Source organism: Tripterygium wilfordii, chromosome 15, assembly GCF_013401445.1.
Source record: "Tripterygium wilfordii isolate XIE 37 chromosome 15, ASM1340144v1, whole genome shotgun sequence".
In the NCBI taxonomy this organism is placed as follows: domain Eukaryota; kingdom Viridiplantae; phylum Streptophyta; class Magnoliopsida; order Celastrales; family Celastraceae; genus Tripterygium; species Tripterygium wilfordii.
In genome coordinates this window covers 10,760,151-10,780,548 of record NC_052246.1, presented here as the reverse complement: position 1 = coordinate 10,780,548, position 20,398 = coordinate 10,760,151, and the positions used below count along the sequence as shown (strand labels likewise).

Below are 20,398 nucleotides of genomic sequence, written 5' to 3'. Positions count from 1 at the left end.
TTCTTTCAGGTCTGGTTTGTAAAGCTTGAAAAGCAAACTGACAGTTAAGCCAAAAGGGACTCCGCCCTCTACTCCCTCTCTTATTCTCGCCCAGAAACTTCGGTAGATGAACCCCGAGATGATCTTCTTCTTCAAGCAACAAAACGACAATACTTGTCTCGCCTGAAAGTGACAGCGCGCTAAAATTAAAATGGTGCAGCAGGGGCTCGCCGGAGAAGAAGAGATTGGGAACTCCGGTGGACGGACGGTTGTGATGGGTGTGAAGATGGACTCTCGAAGTAGAGAGTTGTTGACTTGGGCTTTGGTCAAATTAGCTCAGCCTGGTGATACGGTGATTGCTCTTCATGTGCTTGGCAGCAATGGTTAGTTGAATTTTTTAGTGTCTTGATTGTTGGTTCAGGGTTTGTGGAATCTTATGTACCTTTTTCATTTCGAATTCTTGGGTGGTTTTGATGGTTTTGTGTAATTGGGTCTGTGTAGATATTGTGGATCGAGATGGCAAGTCTTCGCTGCTCTCTCTTGTCAAGGCATTTGACTCTGTTCTTGCGGTCTATGATGGCTTCTGCAACCTGAAACAGGTTTTGTTTCTTGCATTCCTTTTATATGTTACACCCTTTTAGTCTTTTTAACTTTTGATTGCTTTTCAGTTGTTTAATTACACTCTGATTGTTTGCTGGGGAAATTAACGAAATTTAAGAACGAAAATCTTGTATTTGGTGTTAATTTGTTTCAAAATACTGACTAGCATAGTTAAGGATGGATTTTTGAGACTTTTAGCTGCATAAGAACCACACATATAAAGTTAGTTACTAAGTGGATAGACAATTGAATTGTTGTGTGTTTTTTTTTTCCAATGAACATTACAGGTGGATCTGAAGCTTAAGATATGTAGAGGTTCTTCAATTAGAAAAATTTTAGTTCGCGAGGCAAAATCTTACTCTGCTACAAAGGTTATAGTGGGAACTAGCAGGACTTACCGTACAATCTGGTCTTCCGCATCTGTAGCCAAGTATTGTGCCAAAAAACTGTCAAAGGCCTGTTGGGTTCTTGCTGTTAATAATGGGAAGGTTGTGTTCCAAAGAGAGGGCTCTCCAGGTATAAATAGTTTTGAATTTTCTTAATTTTGGAAATTTCAGTATTTTCTTTTAATTCATGGTTATAGACTTAAAACTGTACATTTGTGGGATTTGTTCTCTGTGCAGGAAAAGAAGATCACCGACAGAATAGTTTGTTTGATGCAATTCACAGGTCTATATCATCAAATAAATATTCCAAAGTCCTAAATGATGCTGGCGCCATCACAGCACAAAAGTTAAACAATGTTCAGAATTTGGAGGAGGCTCTTATAAAAGCCAGTTTGTATGGTAGTGTTAAGGATCATAATTGCTCCATTTTTGGGTCGATTCCTGCATTGCCAGATGGTTGTCGTAACCAATCTGTAGAAGAGCCTTCTGCTGATGATGGTGGTGGAGACAAGTCTTTGGCTAGTTTGCCAGCAAAGAAGCCGGAAGCAAGTTCCTGTACCATATCTATGTTACTCAGGCCATTGCCTGAAGTGAGACCTGGTTGGCCCCTACTTCGCCGTGCAGTTTTATCAGACCAAAAACCTTCAGATAGATCTTTAGTGACGCAGATCTCAGTGGTTCAATGGGCATTGAGGTTGCCCAGTCGCCAGATTTCGGCTCCAACCAATCTGGACCGCAAGCTAACTTGTGGTCATCAAGCCACAAGTCTATCTTCCAATTTGGATGGAGAGAGTGGTGCCATTGTCCCTGTGGGTAGTGAGAAAATGCCAGCTCCACTTTCTCCTGACCAATCCACTAAAAGCCTTCCAAATGAATTGGAGGGTCTTCATGAGAAGTACTCAGCAAGTTGCAGATTGTTCAAGTACCAAGAACTCCTCTCAGCCACGTCTAATTTTTTGCCAGGTTTGAATTTCTTCCACAAGTCTTGTAAACAATTCTAGGTCTGTTTATGTAGATGTTGTGACCGGATTGCTTTTTTTCATTTTTTGGTCATTTCTCTGTAATTGCAGAAAATTTGATTGGAAAAGGAGGCAGCAGTCAGGTTTATAGAGGGTGCCTTCCTGATGGGAATGAACTTGCTGTGAAAATCTTAAAACAATCTGAAGATGTGTTGAAGGAGTTTGTTTTGGAAATTGAGATTATTACTACCTTACATCACAAGAATATCATTTCCCTTCTAGGGTTCTGTTTCGAGAATGACAATCTTCTCCTGGTGTATGATTTTTTATCTAGAGGAAGCCTTGAAGAAAATCTTCATGGTAGAGAAAATACTGAGCATTTTCGGTTTGGTTCTAAGTTTATTTTACATGGCCCTGAATTCATTTACATTCTTTGTGCGACTATTATATCAGGTAATAAGAAGGACTCACTTGCATTTGGTTGGCATGAGAGGTATAAAGTGGCTTTGGGAATAGCTGGATCACTGGATTATCTGCACAGTAGCAGTGCACAACCTGTAATTCACAGGGATGTTAAATCATCCAATATATTACTATCCGATGATTTTGAGCCACAGGTGATGCATTCTTCACCCTCAATATTCAGTTATGGAATCTTAGTCTTGTAACTGGTAAGGCTGATGCAATTGTATTTTCCTTAGCTATCTGATTTTGGACTTGCTAAATGGGCATCTACCTCATCATCACATATAACCTGCAGTGATGTTGCAGGAACATTTGGGTATGAAATTTTTACAGCTGAAGTTTTGACGTACGTCTCTTTTTTTGTGTTCTTTTGTTCATATCTCAAATGGAAATGCAATCCATATTTTTTAAATGGCTTTCTCGGATCACCAGAAAACATTGTTGATCTTTGTAAAAAGGGTTGCCAAGGATTACTCTCATCAATTAACTAGTGGTAAATACCTTTTTACTGTAGCTACTTGGCTCCTGAATATTTCATGTATGGAAAAGTAAATGACAAAATCGATGTTTACGCATTTGGTGTTGTGCTTCTTGAGCTTCTTTCCGGAAGAAAGCCTATAAGCAATGATCATCCAAAAGTCCAAGAGAGCCTAGTCATGTGGGTACGTGCTGTGTACAAATGTATTTATTGCATGTTGAAACTCTCTCGTCTCTAACAGATACCTTGTCCAGGCAAAGCCAATTCTAAATGGTGGAAAGGTTTCCCAACTGTTGGACGCAAGCTTGGGCAATAACTATGATAATGACCAGATGGAGAGGATGATTTTAGCTGCCACTCTTTGTATCAGGCATTCTCCTAAATCTAGGCCTCAAATGAGCCTTGTAAGTCATCTTTCTCTATGACCTTGCCCCTCTTCTTTACTATTTCAGCCATCTAAGGCTGATTGTAACTTATCTAAAGAGAGAAGAAAATAAAAAAAGGTTGACTGGACTGGAGAGTTGGGGACTAGAAATGGTTTTTTGGCATAACCTCTAATCTCATATTGAAAACTAATTGGAACAGTCATACATGCAAAAGATAATTGTTTAATGCTATGGTTTTACTACCCCGATGCATGCAGTACCACATTTTCTTTGGGGTTTTCCTATTACAACATCATAATGAAACAGAGATTGTTTGAGTCTGATCGGGATAATGCAGCATGTCATGTTTGGCACCATATGGATACATGAAGTTTAAATACATATATTATTTCAATATTTCACCTGTAACTGGTAGATCGTGAAATTGCCAATATTCTTGTTGAACAAAGGTATCAAAGCTTCTCCAAGGCGATGACGAGGTAACCAAGTGGGCTAGAATACAAGTGAGCGCTACAGAAGAATCTGACATGATCGATGGCGAGGCTTGTCCACTCTCTAACCTCCAGTCTCATCTTAATGTTGCATTGCTCGACATGGAGGATGAATCACTCTCCATGAGCAGCCTTGAACATAGTATCTCACTGGAGGACTACTTGCAAGGCAGATGGATCCGCTCATCAAGCTTCGACTGATAACATTACCAGTGAAGTGCGAGTCCATGTTATCTGCATCACTTTGGGTGTGATTCTTTTGTACATCCTTTGGACAAACTAAGTTTCTCCCTTTGTCGTAATCGGGTTTTCCCTATTTAGTTGGTTTCTTATAGATGGGTATTGGATGAGAGGTTGTTTGTTGGGTGCGCCCTCCTCCTTCCCTTGAGTGTAGTCCCTATTTGTTTGGGCTGGTTTGTTTTTCCATGGTCTGTATTCTGATCCAAATCGATGGGGAGTGCAATTGTAATCCCGGAATATTCGATTGTATTGTGATTCTGGAAAATCTTCCCATAAAAGTGAGCGCAGGTAACCGTCGCTCTCTGCATAAATCTGAGTCTCCTCTCCTAAGATATTCTTCTTGGATGCTTGAGAGTTGTGAGTATGATTAGGAGTTCTACACTTTTTGTCTAAAGATCCCAAGTTAAGTTTTTTGATTAAGGTTGGTATATTTACAGACAAAATTCACAAGGTAGTATCAATTATTGTTGCAAATGGAGTTGTTTTTTTTTTTTTTTGACAACCGAGAATTCTCAGCTCAAAATGCCCATCGAATAGTTGGGCAAGCTCTAAATTCAACCGTCAATCCAACCTGCTCTTTGTTGTTAACAGCTAAGACCAGGCCAAAATTCGTGCGAAGAGAACAAAGCCGAAGCCACAAAGGAGAGTTGAGTTTTCTATTATTGCTTTTACCACAAGTCAATATGTTGAGATTCCTTGTTCCCTCTCAAGGATATCGTTTTGCTTGTTTTCCTCATCTTGGCATATAATTGTATTAACCAAGTGGGTCGACTTCTTTCACAGAAGCATTGTTCTTTCTGTACTTGAAAGTTGAAAGGACTGTCTCATTGCATGTAGGGATGAAGTGGGTCGGGCCATCCACAGTGGCATAGGTTAGGCCCTAGCTCGGCTTGAAAGAGCAGAGCTAGGGCCTATTAGGAGGCTTGTTTGATTAAACAGGCCGAGCTCGGACTTGATGAAGCCCTGCTCGTAAGTCCTAGGGCCTATATATATATATATATATATATATATATATATATATATATATATATTATATGTTAAATTTTATCTACACACTATAAAAACACTATCTTACACCACTTTTTAATTTTTTATATTTTACATAAATATCCTTGTATACAATGACATATTAACTCTTAAATTAAAATATTAAAATACATCTTCCACCCTGTTTCTTCCTCTTCATCATACATGCTTTTGTAAGAAAATATCATTTCACCTGGTTGTTTTAGACCTTGAAAAACGTGTGCATAGTTGCATTTGTTTGGCAAGCTCATCCTTCCACCCGTTACTTCTCTTGCAAAACATAGATGAAATCACAACAGAGCAACTCTGAAACAGTCTTCAACTCTCAATCACTACTGGGTTTTTTTTCCTGTTATTTTGGTTTTGGTACTCTTTTCATTTTCTACCTTTTTCCCCCTAAACTTCTGTTGGCTTTAGTTTGTTTGCGACCAAAAAATGTGTTCTCCATCGTTTAAAAAATCAAAATGTTCTTGCATCATACAAATTTAGAAAATATTTCAATTGAAAAACACACACAGTTGTTGATTAACAAACGGACAAACAACAGAATAGTATGAATCAGCCTACTTATACGTATCAAACTAACTTGATATAATTAATACCTTGATATATATAAGGACCCAAAAACTATGTCGTGAAATATTAAAAAAAATACGATAACATTTACTTGCATAATTCCACTCGCTTACCAGGAGCAGTTCAAAGGGATTGTACTGCACGCAAGCCAAAAATCATTCAAAGACCCTACTGTTGGAGAATTTTTGACAATGTAGAATGTTGGATAATTTTCAGCAATTTAGATTTTGCTTCAAGGCACGGATTAACGCTTTCCTTAAAATGTTATTTGCCTCCACCACTTTGGTGTGCACAGGATAGCAGCAAATACACTTCCAAGATACAATGAAGCACCACGTATTTAACGTTTTGATGTTCGGCCTCTGGACAAAGGAAGAACACCCAAGAATGACCAAGGAAAACAGAACTTTAACAAGTGCTTGGAATTCTATTTTGCAATGATAGAATCCAAGTTTTTGAGAGTTTTTGAGGTGATTTTTCAATTGTAATTGAATGTCTAGGAATGATGTATTTATAGAGAATAACACACCTTTTGATTAAAGGTTGTGTGCAAAAAGAAACAAATCTTTTTGGTGAAGGGTTGTGTCTAAAAATAAAGACATCTCTTGTCAAAAGAAACACACCTCTTGTGAAGGGTTGTATTCAAGAGAAGTTGTAAGAGAAGAGTTGTGTCTATTGGTATGAAACTACCAATGTAAAAATTTCTTTATTATTTTGAAAATATTTCAACATTCCTCCACCATTTTCAAAATACAGATGAAAAATACACTTGTTGTGTTCATTTGAAAATTTGTGCATAAACAAAGGTGTCTTTAGGACTTGAACCTTCATGTAGTGTATGTATATCAAGGTTATTCAGGATGACATAGTAGACGAACTTTGAACTAGTGATCCTTTTCGAATAACCGGACACACAACACACACAAACTTTCGATATAAAGGTCATTCTTATTTGCCGACGCGTGGATTGGCCTTGCGTCGATATCCTGTTTTAGTGAGCGTTTTAGAGACAAGTCCAAGTCGCTTAGAAAGCGACACCACTTTCGACACTCACGTAGGTAAGTTTATCAAAGGTACTCCTATAAGTATAATACCTCACAAACTTTGTTATAAGCTTATTAAGAACTTTATTGCTCAACCTCCTTCATTACCTTATAGGTCCAAAGCACTTTTTCCTTGGGATGTATAGACACTTCAAGTACTTTCCATCACCTAATATGATGTACTTTGCTCATTGAACTCAAGAACATGAAATTTTCAAGTGTCGAGTTGAGTTTCCATCATTAGTGATTGTTTAGTAATGGACGTTAATCTCATCCCTTTTGATGTTTTCCACACCATATCTCTTGCAAGACCCTTGGTTAATGGATTAGCCAAATTTTAACTTGGCCTTACAAAATTTATTGTTATGGTACCATCTGTCTCACCATACTATGTGTCAAACCAATATGTCTAGACTTACTATTATAAACTTTACTATAGGCCCTTGATAGTATTGCCTCACTATCACAATGTAAAGATATAGACGCCATTGGTTTGGGCCAAATAGGAATTTCCAATAATAAATTCCTTAACCATTTAGCTTTTTTACCGCAAGAAGCTAAAGTTACAAATTCTGATGCCATCGTCGAATCTGTTATACATGTTTGCTTCTTTGAGCCCCATGCTATAGCTCCTCCACCAAGAGTGAAAATCCATCCACTAGTAGATGTATGATCATCAAGCTCGGTGATCCAACTAACATCCGTGTATCCTTCCAAAACTGTTGGATAACCACAGTAATGGATTCCATAATTCATAGTGTTCTTTAAATATTTTAGAACTCTATACACAGCTTGCCAATGGATATTGCTAGGATTAGATGTCTACCTACTAAGCTTGCCCACAGCAAAAGCAATATCAGGCCTCGTTGATGTCATGGCATACATTAAGCATTTAATCACTCTAGCATATTCTAGTTGATTGATTGCTCTTCCAGTATTAGTATACAACTTCAAGTTTGGATCATAAGGTGTGTTCACGGGGTTACAATCAAAATGATTGAATTTTTTAGGAATTTTCTCAATATAATGTGATTGGGTTAAAATTAGTCCATCTTGATTTATCAAGATTTTAATACCCAAAATCACATCTACATCACCCATGTCTTTCATATCAAACTTTGATGATAAAAATTTCTTGACATTTTCGATACTTTCAAGATCGGTACCAAAAATTTCTTCATTAATTGCTTATTTCCAAAGAGCAACGTCTTGAGATTTCATAGCTTCCTCATAGGTGAAAGGATCCAGTTCTATATTTTGAGAAACCGCTATTTGTCTAGAGAGTGTATCTCTAGAACCTTCTACTAAATAGACAATAAAATTTGGTCCAAAAGACTTAGCTACTTTAGCTCTTTTGCTTTTCCTATCTAAAATAGGTTGTATAGGTTGAGAGCTTCCACCACTTTCATTATTAAGTGATTCATCACTTAAATTAAGCGGTGCTGATATTATTTCATCCAATTCACTAGTTGCACTACGTTTTTGTAGCGTTGTGAATCTTTCCTCGTAAAAGAATGCATCTCTAGATTCAATTACGTTATTCACATTAATGGAATCATTTGGTTCAATTACCAAAAATCTATATATCTTATTATGTTCGGCATATCCAAGGAATATACATTCAATTCCTTTTTCTCCCAACTTATTTATCTTAGGTTGAAGTAGCCTAACAATGGCTCTACACCCCCACACCTTTAGATATTTTAAATTTGGCTTTGTTTTCTTCCATAGCTCATATAGGGTTATAGTAGTCCTTTTTAATGGGACCCTATTTAAAATATGACAAGCTGTTAATAAAGTTTCCCCCCAATAGCCATTACTAAGTTTGGAATTATATAACATGACATTAACCATTTCAATCAAGGTCTTATTTTTCCTTTCAGCTACACCATTTTGTTGTGGTGTATAAGCTGTGGAAGTCCCATGAATCTGAATCAATCCAATGATTCACAATAAGAAGGGAATTGATATTCACCTCCTCTATCCGACCTTAGACATTTTATTTTAGTGCCAAGTTGATTCTCAATTTCTGCCTTAAAAATCTTAAATTTTTCAAGTACTTCATCTTTTATATGCATTAAATAAACACAGCAATATCTTGAAAAATCATCAATAAATGTGACAAAATATTTTTTACCACCTCTTGTAGGATTGCCATGTAAATCACATACATCACTATGCACTAATTCAAGTAAAGTAGATATTCTATTTACTTTAGAAAAAGGCTTTCTTGTTATTTTTGTTTTCATGCAAATAGGACACTTTTCATTCATATCATTAGTGTATGTAGGAATTAATTCCATGTTAGCCATACTATTTAGTTTAGTAACATTTATGTCCTAAACGATTATGCCATAAAGATTCAACCATATAAAGAGAAGCAATATTCTTATTAATATTAAGATTAAACATCCCCTCATACAAATAACCCTTTCCCACAAAGACACCACCTTTTGACAATACAAACTTATCGGACTCAAATACAAGCTTGAAACCATGCTTGCTAAGTAAACTACCAGAAACAAGATTCTTCCTAATGGAATGAACATGGTACACATTGGTGAGGGTTAAAGTCTTGGCACTTGTAAATTCTAGAATAACTTCACTATTGCCTTTGATTTCAGCGGTAGTGGAGTTGCCCATGTAAATCACATTGTTATCCTTTACCGGCACATATTTAGAGAACATAGACTTGTTTTTGCAAACATGCCTAGTTGCCCCAGAATCAATCCACCAATTTGTGTAATCCTCAATAGAATTGATTTCAGAAATCATAGCCACAAAGTTGTTATCTTTTAACTTCTTTTCTTCTTGCTTCTTTTTGAAGCTATAGCAATCCTTCTTGAAATGACCAGTTTTCCCACAATGAAAACATGTACCCTTGAGCTTCTTGTTGTTCTTGAACTTGGCTTTATTCTTCCTTTTCTTGTTTCCATCCTTGAGTGATGTGTCTTGTTTTGAGTTTTAACCTTCTTTCATCATATGAACCTTTGAAGAATGTTCTTCAATTCCACTTTGGTTGCTTCTAAAAGCCTCTTCAACTTGGAGATGTTGCCCAAGTTGATCCAAATTCATGTCATCCTTTTTGTGTTTTAAGGATTTCTTGACATCTTTCCATGATGGAGGGCGTTTTTCTATGATGGAAGAAACTGAAATAGACTCATCCATATTCATGTTGTGTTGAGTGAATTGGTTAAGAATACGCATAATCTCATGAAATTGTTCCATAATATATCTACCATCTACCATTTTGTAATTCATGAATTTACCAACAAGAAATTTCTTACTTGTAGCATCTTCGTTAAGATACTTAGTTTCCAATGCGTCCCATAATTCCTTGGCGGTATCCTTGCTTTGATAGATGTTGAAGAGAGCATTGGACATTGAATTGCAAATGTGGCCCTTGCATATGTAGTCATCTTGCTCCCATTTGAGTCTTGTACGAGTTTTCTCTATGGTTTCTTCATCTCCTTGTGTTGGCTTTGTGGTGGTGAGTACGTACACAACTTTGAGACTTGCCAAAAGGAAATGCATCTTCTTTTGCCAACGACGAAAATTAGAGCCATCAAACCTCTCTAATTTGACAAAATCTGAAGTAAATTCTCTCAATGAACCAGCCATAGAGATAACACTTTAAGATTGTTGGAGAATTTTTGACAATGTAGAATGTTAGAGAATTTTCAGCAATTTAGATTTTACTTCAAGGCACGGATTAATGCTTTCCTTAAAGTGTTATTTGCCTTCATCACTTTGGTGTGCACAGGATAGCAGCAAATACACTTCCAAAATACAATGAAACAACACGTATTTAACGTTTTGATGTTCGACCTTTGCATAAAGGAAGAACACCCAAGAATGACCAAGGAAAACAGAACTTTAACAAGTGCTTGGAATTCTATTTTGCAAGGATAGAATCCAAGTTTTTGAGATGATTTTTCAATTGTAATTGAATGTCTTGGAATGATGTATTTATAGATAATAACACACCTTTTGTTGAAAGGTTGTGTCCAAAAAGAAACACATGTTTTTGGTGAAGGGTTGTGTCTAAAAAGAAATACATCTCTTATCAAAAGAAACACACCTCTTGTGAAGGCTTGTGTTCAAGAGAAGTTGTAAGAGAAGAGTTGTGTCTATTGGAATGAAACTACCAATGTAAAAATTTCTTTATTATTTTGAAAATATTTCAACACCTACGAACGCACTTATATGGTCAAAACCAAATGAAATCAAACAAAGTAACAACCAACAAACAAAGTAACAATCATTGAGACGGAGCGTTCCTGGAAGTGAGAGACATATGAGAGAGAGCGTACCACAACAAGGCCCAAACAAACATAAAACCCAGCCTCCAACCAAACCTAGTCGCGGTCTACTGCCGCGTTTGGCACTTTTTGTTGTTTGGCAAAGCATGCTGATGGGCTCATAACTCACTGATGTGCCAATTATATACATATAATTGTACATCTTTTTACATGAAATCTTGTATTGTTTAGAGTCGTTTTGAGACTAATTCTACCTAAAGAGTTGTTATTTGCACATTTCAGGTGTCGGAGCACGTATTCAAGATATGGAGCTAAATCAAGTCGAAAAAGGAGACTTCTGGAACTAGTGAACAAAACCGATCGATCGGTGTCCATGTTTGATCGATTGGACCACAATTAAGCTGGAAAGACAGTGAGCAAATCCGATCGATTGGTGTTCATGTCCGATCGATCGGCCAGTCCCAGTTCACGATTTTGAAGATTTCTAAATGCCCGAAATTTCCTCAAAATCATGTGGACCCAATTCAAAACGTCACAGACTTGTTAGAAAAATGACTCTGGGGTTTTTGGGAGTATAAAAGGGTAGGTTTTTTAGGGTTTTTGGGGGGACACAACTTTAGAAGATGAATCAAGGTTTTGGACATCTCTTTACAGCAGCCATTGGAGCTTGAGCAAGGGCATCCAAGGGTTTCTCCTTATTTCTTTCTTGTTCTTGTATTTACTGACTACTATTTTGGATTTTGATTTGTATTTCTTGGTTATGAGGAACTAATCCTCTAACTAGGGGCCCTAATGGAACCCCTCTTTCAAGATTGAATGAAATTGGTCTATTGTTCTTGAATCTATCTCTTTATTGTTGATTCTCTTTGGGTGTGCTTATTGCTTTCAAATGCGTGATCATCATTTGGATGATTTTATGCCTAGGTTGAGCCCGGATGGATATGCCTAGGGTTGCAAGAATCCATAGAGAACATAGGTTGCATGAACCATAGGAATATAGGTTCATGACTTATGCAATCGTTAAATGATTTCTATTGCTCTTAACGGGTTTTTGATATATTAATCCGAGTGTTAGGAATAAAAGGGAATTATATTGAAAATACTTTCAGTGTATCTAGGAATAGAACATTGAATAGGTTGAGAAATCGGTTGTCAACAACTAAATTGAGAATTGAGAATTAATGGATTAGTGGAGTTCAATTGGATAAGACGTGGTGAAATTAGGAACCCTAGTGTTCGACTCTCTTGAAAACCCACTTCTTTGTTTGTTTGCTCGGTTCTTTAATTAAATTGCCAATTAGTTAGTAATTTCTTAATAACTTGTTTTAGCATTAGATAAAACACATCCAAACAATTCGCCTTTCCATTTTAATGTGATAATTACTTGGATTGATACTGAATTGAAATTGCCAATACATCCTCGTGGGAACCATACTTTGTTCACTCTTTATTACTGATGCGATTTGTGCGCTTGTGAATATTTCACATCAAGTTTTTAGCGCCATTGCCGGGGATTGAGGCAATTTTATTTTTGTGTCAATTTAGATTATTTTTGTACTAATTTGGTTTTAATCTTTCTACAGAAATTCTTTCCCTTGTATGAGCTTAGGAAGGCGTACTCTTAGTGCAAATTTGATTGGTTTAGATCCGGAGATTGAGAGGACTTTTCGTATGCTTAGACAAGAGTAAAATCATAACCCGGTTGAAGGCATGGGAGACAATTTGGATGGAAGGAATGGTGTGGGGCCCATTGGGGGCAACGGTTTGAATGAGAAAAATGCTAATGGTGGAGGTGCTAATAATGCAAATGGTGGAAATGGAGTTAATGAGGTAGATGGGCCACCAAGGCAAATTGACCCTCGTTCTTTAGAGGAATGCGCTCGATCGACTTGGGATACCACTCCTTCTAGTATCTGATATCCGCCTATCAACTCCACTCATTTTGAGATCAAGTCGGCTACTATTACCATGATCTCTAACTCCGTTGTATTCCATGGTTTTCCTCACGAAGAGCCAAATGTGCACATTGCTTCATTCTTGCATATTTGCGCTACATTTGATATTCATGGTGCTTCGCGTGATGCAATTCTATTGGGTTGTTTCCATTTCTTTGAGGGATAAAGCTAAAGCATGGTTGATGTCACTCCCTCCAAACTCTATTACTACATGTGAGGAGCTTTTGGAGCAATTTCTATCTAAATTTTTTTCCTCCGACGAAAGCGGTTCAAATCCGGAATGATATTATGACTTTTTCCCAATTTGATCTTGAATCATTCCACGATGCTTGGGAAAAGTTCAAAGCTATCTTGAGGATTTGTCCTAATCGTGGACTTGCGGAGTGGATTGTTTATCAAGCCTTTTATTCCGGATTGAGTATGTCGACGAGGCAAATGTTAGATGCAGCCGTGGGTGGTTCTTTTATGACTAAATCTCAAGAGGAAGCCCGAACTTTGCTTGACAAGGTTGCCAAGACAAATACTTCTTGGCCAACGGAGAGGCTACCCCAAAGTCAAGGCAATCCAAGTGATACCGACATGATGACCGTATTAGCCGCTATGGCTAAAAAGATTGATGCATTAACGATGAATTCTCCTCAAGGGGTACATGTGGTTCAAGGAATGCCTATAGTGTCTTGTGATTATTGTGGTGAAAGCCATCAAACCGGAGAATGCTTAATTACTAATGCATCTTCTTCTCAAAGCGAGCCAGCTAATGCTATTGGAGGGTTTTTGGGGGGGGGGGGGACACAACTTTTGAAGAGGAATCAAGGGTTTTGGACATCTCTTTATAGCAGTCATTGAAGCTTGAGCAAGGGGATCCAGGGGTTTCTCTTTATTTCTTTCTTGTTCTTGTATTTAATGACTGCTATTTTGGATTTTGATTTGTATTTCTTGGTTATGAGGAACTAATCCTCTAACTAGGGGCCCTAATGGAACCCCTTTCTGAAGAATGAATGAAATTGGTCTATTGTTCTTGAATCTCTCTCTTTATTGTTGATTCTCTTTGGGTGTGCTTATTGCTTTCAAATGCTTGATCACCATTTGGATGATTTTATGCCTAGGTTGAGACCGGAAGGATATGCCTAGGGTTGCAAGAATCCATAGAGAACATAGGTTGCATAAACCATAGGAATATAGGTTTATGACTTATGCAATCGTTAAATGATTTTCACTACTCTTAACGGGTTTTTGATATATTAATCCGAGTGTTAGGAATAACAGGGATTTATATTGAAAATACTTTTGGTGTATCTAGGAATAGAATATTGAATAGGTTAGGAAATTGATTGTCAACAACTAAATTGAGAATTGGGAATTAATGGATTAGTGGAGTTCAATTGGATAAAAAGCGGTGAAATTAGGAACTCTAGTGTTCGACTCTCTTGAAAACCCACTTCTTTGTTTGTTTGCTTAGTTGTTTAATTAAATTGCCAATTAGTTAGTAATTTCGTAATTACTTGTTTTAGCATTAGATAAAACACATCCAAATAATTCGCCTTTCCATTTTAGTGTGATAATTACTTGGATTGATACTGAATTGAAATTGTCAATACATCCTCGTGGGAACAATACTTTGTTCACTCTTTATTACTGATACGATTTGTGCGCTTGCGAATATTTCACATCACTCACCAAGTTGAGGTGGTGGCGGATGCACATGGGAGCTGCTTTGTGGTCCCACATCGGCTGGGAATGGTTGTGGTGACTTGTATAAATGAGTGTACACTCACACCCTCTATTAGGCCTTTTAGGGGTGGACAATGTGGGCCCAAAATGTTAACAAGGTATTGAAGCAAGGCCCAGCCACAAAAGTAGTCCGATGGAGGAGGCCAGCACTTATCACCTTCCCATGTTGTCTAGGGTAAACAAAGCCCAACCCATGTGTAAGGGGGAGTGTTGGAGTCCCACATCGATTGGGAATGGTCTTGGTGACTTGTATAAATGAGGGTACATTCACACCCTCTATTAGGCCTTGTAGGGGGTGGACAATGAAGGCCCAAAATGTTAACATGGTATCGGAGCCAAGCCCAGCCACAAAAGTGGTCTGATCGAGGAGGCCCGCACTTATCACCTTCCCATGTTGTCTAGGGTAAACAAAGCCCAACCCATGTGTGAGGGGGAGTGTTGGAGTCCCACATTACTTATTCAGCACAAAAATAGAAAGAAAACAACAAATTCATACAAGTGAAGGATAAATCTATGCTAGGGGAGGAGGAGGAAAGGCAGGAGGCTCATCGATGAAAAAATAGCTTTCGAAGTTGAGAGAGTTGTTAGAGAGAGAAAACCCTAGTTTTTAAAAATATTTTCCTATGATTTATGGGTATGGATGAGTATAAATATTTATTATTTTAAGTCCCTAATTAAGTTGTAAAATATTTAAAAAATTAATTTATCACTATTCGAAATAATGTTTTAGGATACATTACAATCAAAATTATACACAAAATTTACTTAAATAATTCACATTCACTTTTATTCATTCAAATGCTAAATTGTGGATCAAGTCATCCTATCACACTCTTTGTCTCTCTCCCTCTCTTAAAAAAACCTCTCAACTCTGTGTCTTCTCCTCCTCCACACCTCTTCTCCTCTTCTCTACCTCTTACTCCTCCTCCCATGGGTTTGATTTGTCATTTCTCAATCTAGATCTGTTTAATTTTTTTTTTTTTATGTTTTTGTGTTGAATAAGGATTTTGTAGGATTTATCTCCTCCAGTTATAGATCTCCTCCATCCGTCCCAGCTCTTCGATCATTGTCGTTTCTGGTGTGCTCCAACGATATATATTCAGTTTTATAGTGATGAGATTTCAGATTTGACACTACCAAGAAATAAGGTCTATAGCGACGGATTTATAGCGGCGGTTTTATATATGTGTCGCTAAGTTTTATTTAGCGGCAATCTAATCCGACGGTTCTAGTAACCTCCGCTCAATTAGGGGCAGTTTTGTCCAACAAATTTAAGAAACGCCGTTCCATTAGGGTTAATTATATAGTATTATACGACGCGTTTCACTTTTCTCCCTTCTCTTACCCTGAGCGACAAAATTCCAGATTACCCACGCAATCCTTCTCTCTCAACCTCGACTTCGCACTTCTCTCCGACTCTCCCGCAGCACTACTCCTCTCTCTCTTGCCCACTCGTTTCAGCCAGAGCTGCCGTATTTCGTTTCATGCCAGAGCTGTTATATTCGCAAATCTATGTGTACTCAGGTAATTTTATATATCTTTTTCGTTTGATAAATCTGGGATTTCATCTATATTTTTTGTTTTCCTGTATTTTTTGGCAATTAGATTAAGAGTGTGGAAGGGAATTTGCCTCATTTAGGAATTTTATTTTAAGATTTGCCTTCGGAATTAGTTTCCGGAAATTTCGAGTCATCATATTTGCCTTTGTTTAGCAATTTGATTCTTAGGTTGTGATAGATTCGTTTAGATACGTATGGTTTCAAGCGAAGGAAGATCCACTATTACATTGAATTTTCTTAATTTATGTAATGCTCTAGAAAGTGTAAACCCACTGTTACGTTGAATTTTCTTTTAATATTGATTGTGTGAGACGGGCGTGTAGTTGATATGTGGCTTTATTTTCACTTTCAATAGTTATATATCCCTTTATATTCATTTTTAGCTGTGACCCCTTTTTTAATCTCTTCAACCATGTGTGTTTGTCGTTGTAATTGTTTTCCTCATCTCTGCCTTATTGTCTAAGTATCTCATACAAATAGTTGTTTATTTTCCAATTTTTGCTCAAAATATAATTAAGATATCCAATTTCAATATGATGTGCATTTGCCTGCCAAAATCTGGGCAGGAGTTTGGTGAGGTGAACATAGAAATTTATAATGTTTGTTCTCTATTTTTTTTAATGTATACAGGCCCCTTTCAAGAAGCCAGTAATCTGAGTACTTCAAAAACTTGTCTATTCCATTTGGTGCTGCTTGATAGGTTATTTCCTAACCATATATTACTATATAATTTTTCTAATAAAAATAGTTGCATATCGACGGGAAATGGTTGATATTTTTTTACTTGTATTATGGTTGGCAGAGAGAGAAAACCGGTGTTAACCCAACTAGAGCTGAATTATTTCTTGAGACGCATAAGAAGAAGGCGGGGGGTTATGCGAATGATGAGACCGCAACTTTAGCGGTATTTAGTTTCTATATTTGTCGAGTTTATATATACATGATCTTTGCATATTGGTTGTTCAATCCAAATAAATTTTGTAGGAGAAACTTCCTGCATAAATTGAGGCTACATCTTCAGAACCATCCCACACCACAAGTATTGCTTCAGAGAATGATGCATATGTGGCGGTTTTTGGAAAAGATAATGCTGGACGTGTACGTGGTATTGGTACAGGACCTCCTCCAACCTAAGTGTTCGGAACTAGTTCGCGACGTCGATTTAATGGGATGTCATTCACTTTTTCAAATAGTGGAGAGATGCAGGAGTTGAAATCCATGATGATGACCATGATGGCACAAATTGGACAACTATCTCTAAGGATGGATGCTCTAGAGACTCCAAATCATCATACACAGGTACATTATGATCAAACAAACCTAGTTTATGTCAATTTAATTAAAAATAATGAGGATGTATATCAATTTATTTATTTAATTTATAGGCACCAGACACATCCAGTGGACATAGGCGATTCTCATCTTCGAGTTATGATCCTCAAGATCGATCCACTCGGTAGGTCCTACGAATGAGCATTATGATCCTCAAAACTTGTTAGTTTGGGATGTTTGAGAATCTTGATTCACCTTTTGCTTTTGAAGACATATAATTTCTCAACAATGTTTAATGTTAGTTTGTATCCAAGATGTTATCGTACGTAGCACATTTTAGTTTGTTTCTAAATTGTTTAATTCTAATTCACATACATGTTTTTGTTGTATTAATGAAGAATGTGGGATACCTTATTTTAATTTGGATACCTTGTTTAATGGTTTTTTGATGTATCATTTTAACTTTTGGTACTCTTTCATTTCGTGGAGTTAAACAAAACAGGGTAATTTGTGTGGACTAATTAACAAATGATGAATTATTAAAATATAAAAATATTTTTGAAAGTACCTAACTAGCGGCGGTTTAATACACCAACCGTAGCTAAGCTTAGCAACCTATTTCATAATTGTCACCATGATAGCGGCGGTTTATAATTGCTGCAAAAATTGCGGCGGTTTTTGGACGATAAACCGTCGCCACAGTTAATAAAAGTGGCTGACAAATAATAACAAAATAGCAGCGGTTTTAACCGTCGTATGGTCTAATAGCGACGATTTTTTCGACGGTTTAGAAAAGTGTCGCAATAGGTACAGTGACACCGTCTATAGCGACACTTACAAAACCATCGGTAACATTATGTAGCGGCGGTTTTTTCTACCTATAGCGGCGGTTTAAACCCCCGCTATAGACCCTATTTCTTGTAGTGTGAGGTAGATCAGTCTCTCTTATTGAAGGGGAAGCCAAGATCCTTGTTGTAGATCTAGTTGCAATCTTTGTAGTCTTTGTTGCTTGACATAGACCGGTGGAGTCAAATTCGTTCGACGATGTCTGGTGTAATACGGTGTCATCTAGGAGTGTCTAGCGATTGTCATCATTGTGTTTGTGTTTTTTTTTTAATTTTTTTCTTTTTTTCAGTCTTCTTGGTCGTACTCCATCTTTATAGTGACTCGAGCGCATGCCTACATGTCTCAATTACTTAATTTATTGGACAACTTAATACAATCATGTCTACGATCTTTTCAAAAAAAAAAAAAAGTTATCCTACCACAGAATGTTTAGTGACACACCAAACACTTTTATCACAGTACAATCTCAAAGTCATCCCAATAAGTCAAAACACAACATACTCTCAAACATAACATTGCCCATTAAATGGCCAACACCCACCTCTACTTCAGCGCCACGATATAGGTTCAGTCATTAAGTGTCTAGTCAATGCAGAATTCAGATTGCCCATTCAAATATCAACACCCACCTCCACGGTATGGGATAGGTATGGGTTCATCATATCCACACGACAGAGTTGAAAGACAAGTTCAATGCTTACAAAGTTAAGTAATACTACAATTTGGCAAGAAAATATATAAAAATCTAACAAAGAGCTGATTTTGGTCGGAAGGCGTAAAATTTTGTGTGCATAATTCTGGTACCTCTTCCCAGCTATAAAATAGTGAAGTCAAAAGAGCTAATAACTTAAGGGATTAGCAGCTGTTTGGCAATGGCATCAGGGCGACCTCAGGGCATGGCTTCAATTTTAGCTATCGGCACAGCAAATCCGCCAAACTGTTTCTACCAGTCAGATTATCCCGACTTTTACTTTCGAGTCACTCAAAGCCAACACATGACAGAGTTGAAAGACAAGTTCAAACGCATTTGTGCGTGCGAATACATATACATATGCATGTTAAATTTATCTCTTTGATTTCTTGCATGATGATTTCTTAATCTGATTGACGACGATGATTGGCCTGATTGCTTGTAGGTGAAAAATCAACAATAAAAAAACGTTACATGCAGCTCAATGAAGACATTATCAAAGCGAATCCAGGAATAGCTACGTACAACGCGCCATCCCTAGATGCTCGTCAAGAAATTCTTGTTCCACAAGTACCAAAATTAGGAAAAGAAGCTGCAATGAAGGCTATCGGAGAATGGGGGAAGCCTATCTCCAATATCACACACCTTATTTTCTGCACTTCTTCAGCGTAAACATGCCCGGTGCAGACTTTCACCTGACCAAACTCCTTGGGCTTAACCCGTCCGTTCAACGGATCATGTTGTATCAATCAGGCTGTTTTGCTGGTGCTGCCGCACTTCGCTTGGCCAAGGATATTGCAGAAAACAATGATGGGGCACGCATTCTCATTGTGTGCTCCGAAATTAACACGGCTGTATCTTTCCGCGCACCATCTGAGGCACATCTAGATGTACTTGTGGGTTCTGCTTTGTTTTCTGACGGAGCAGCTGCGGTTATTGTAGGTGCTGATCCTGATCTTGGTCAAGAGCGTCCATTGTTTGAACTTGTGTCAGCGTCACAGACGATTATACCGGGGTCCGAGAATGGTCTAGTAGTAAAAATGAGGGAAATGGGGTTGGAATATTACTTGTCTAAAGGGTTGACAGAAACCATTGCTAGTAAGATCTTGGAATGCACTGTTGAAAACTTCACTCAATTCGGTATCAACGATTGGAATTCATTGTTCTATGCAGTGCATCCTGGTGGCCCAGCAATTCTTAGAGTTTAGAAGAAAAGCTTGGATTGAGGAAAGAAAAAATGGAGGCGAGTTGGCATGTGTTACAGGAGTATGGAAATATGTGGAGTGCTGGTGTCTTGTTTATCCTTGATGAAATTAGGAAAAAATCAATGAAAGAAGGGAAGACCACCACTGGAGAAGGGATGAACTTGGGTGCATTGTTCGGGTTCGGACCAGATGTTACCGTTGAGACGATTGTGCTGCGCAGCGTCGCCATTGTTGATTCCCTTCCTTGA

General features: G+C 37.6%; 2 pseudogenes; both read left to right on the top strand.

The window, feature by feature from the left end:
* Window positions 1-4,316, top strand: LOC120016220 (annotated as a pseudogene).
* A 13,083-nt stretch (window positions 4,317-17,399) lies between these two features.
* LOC119979877 lies at window positions 17,400-20,398 on the top strand (annotated as a pseudogene).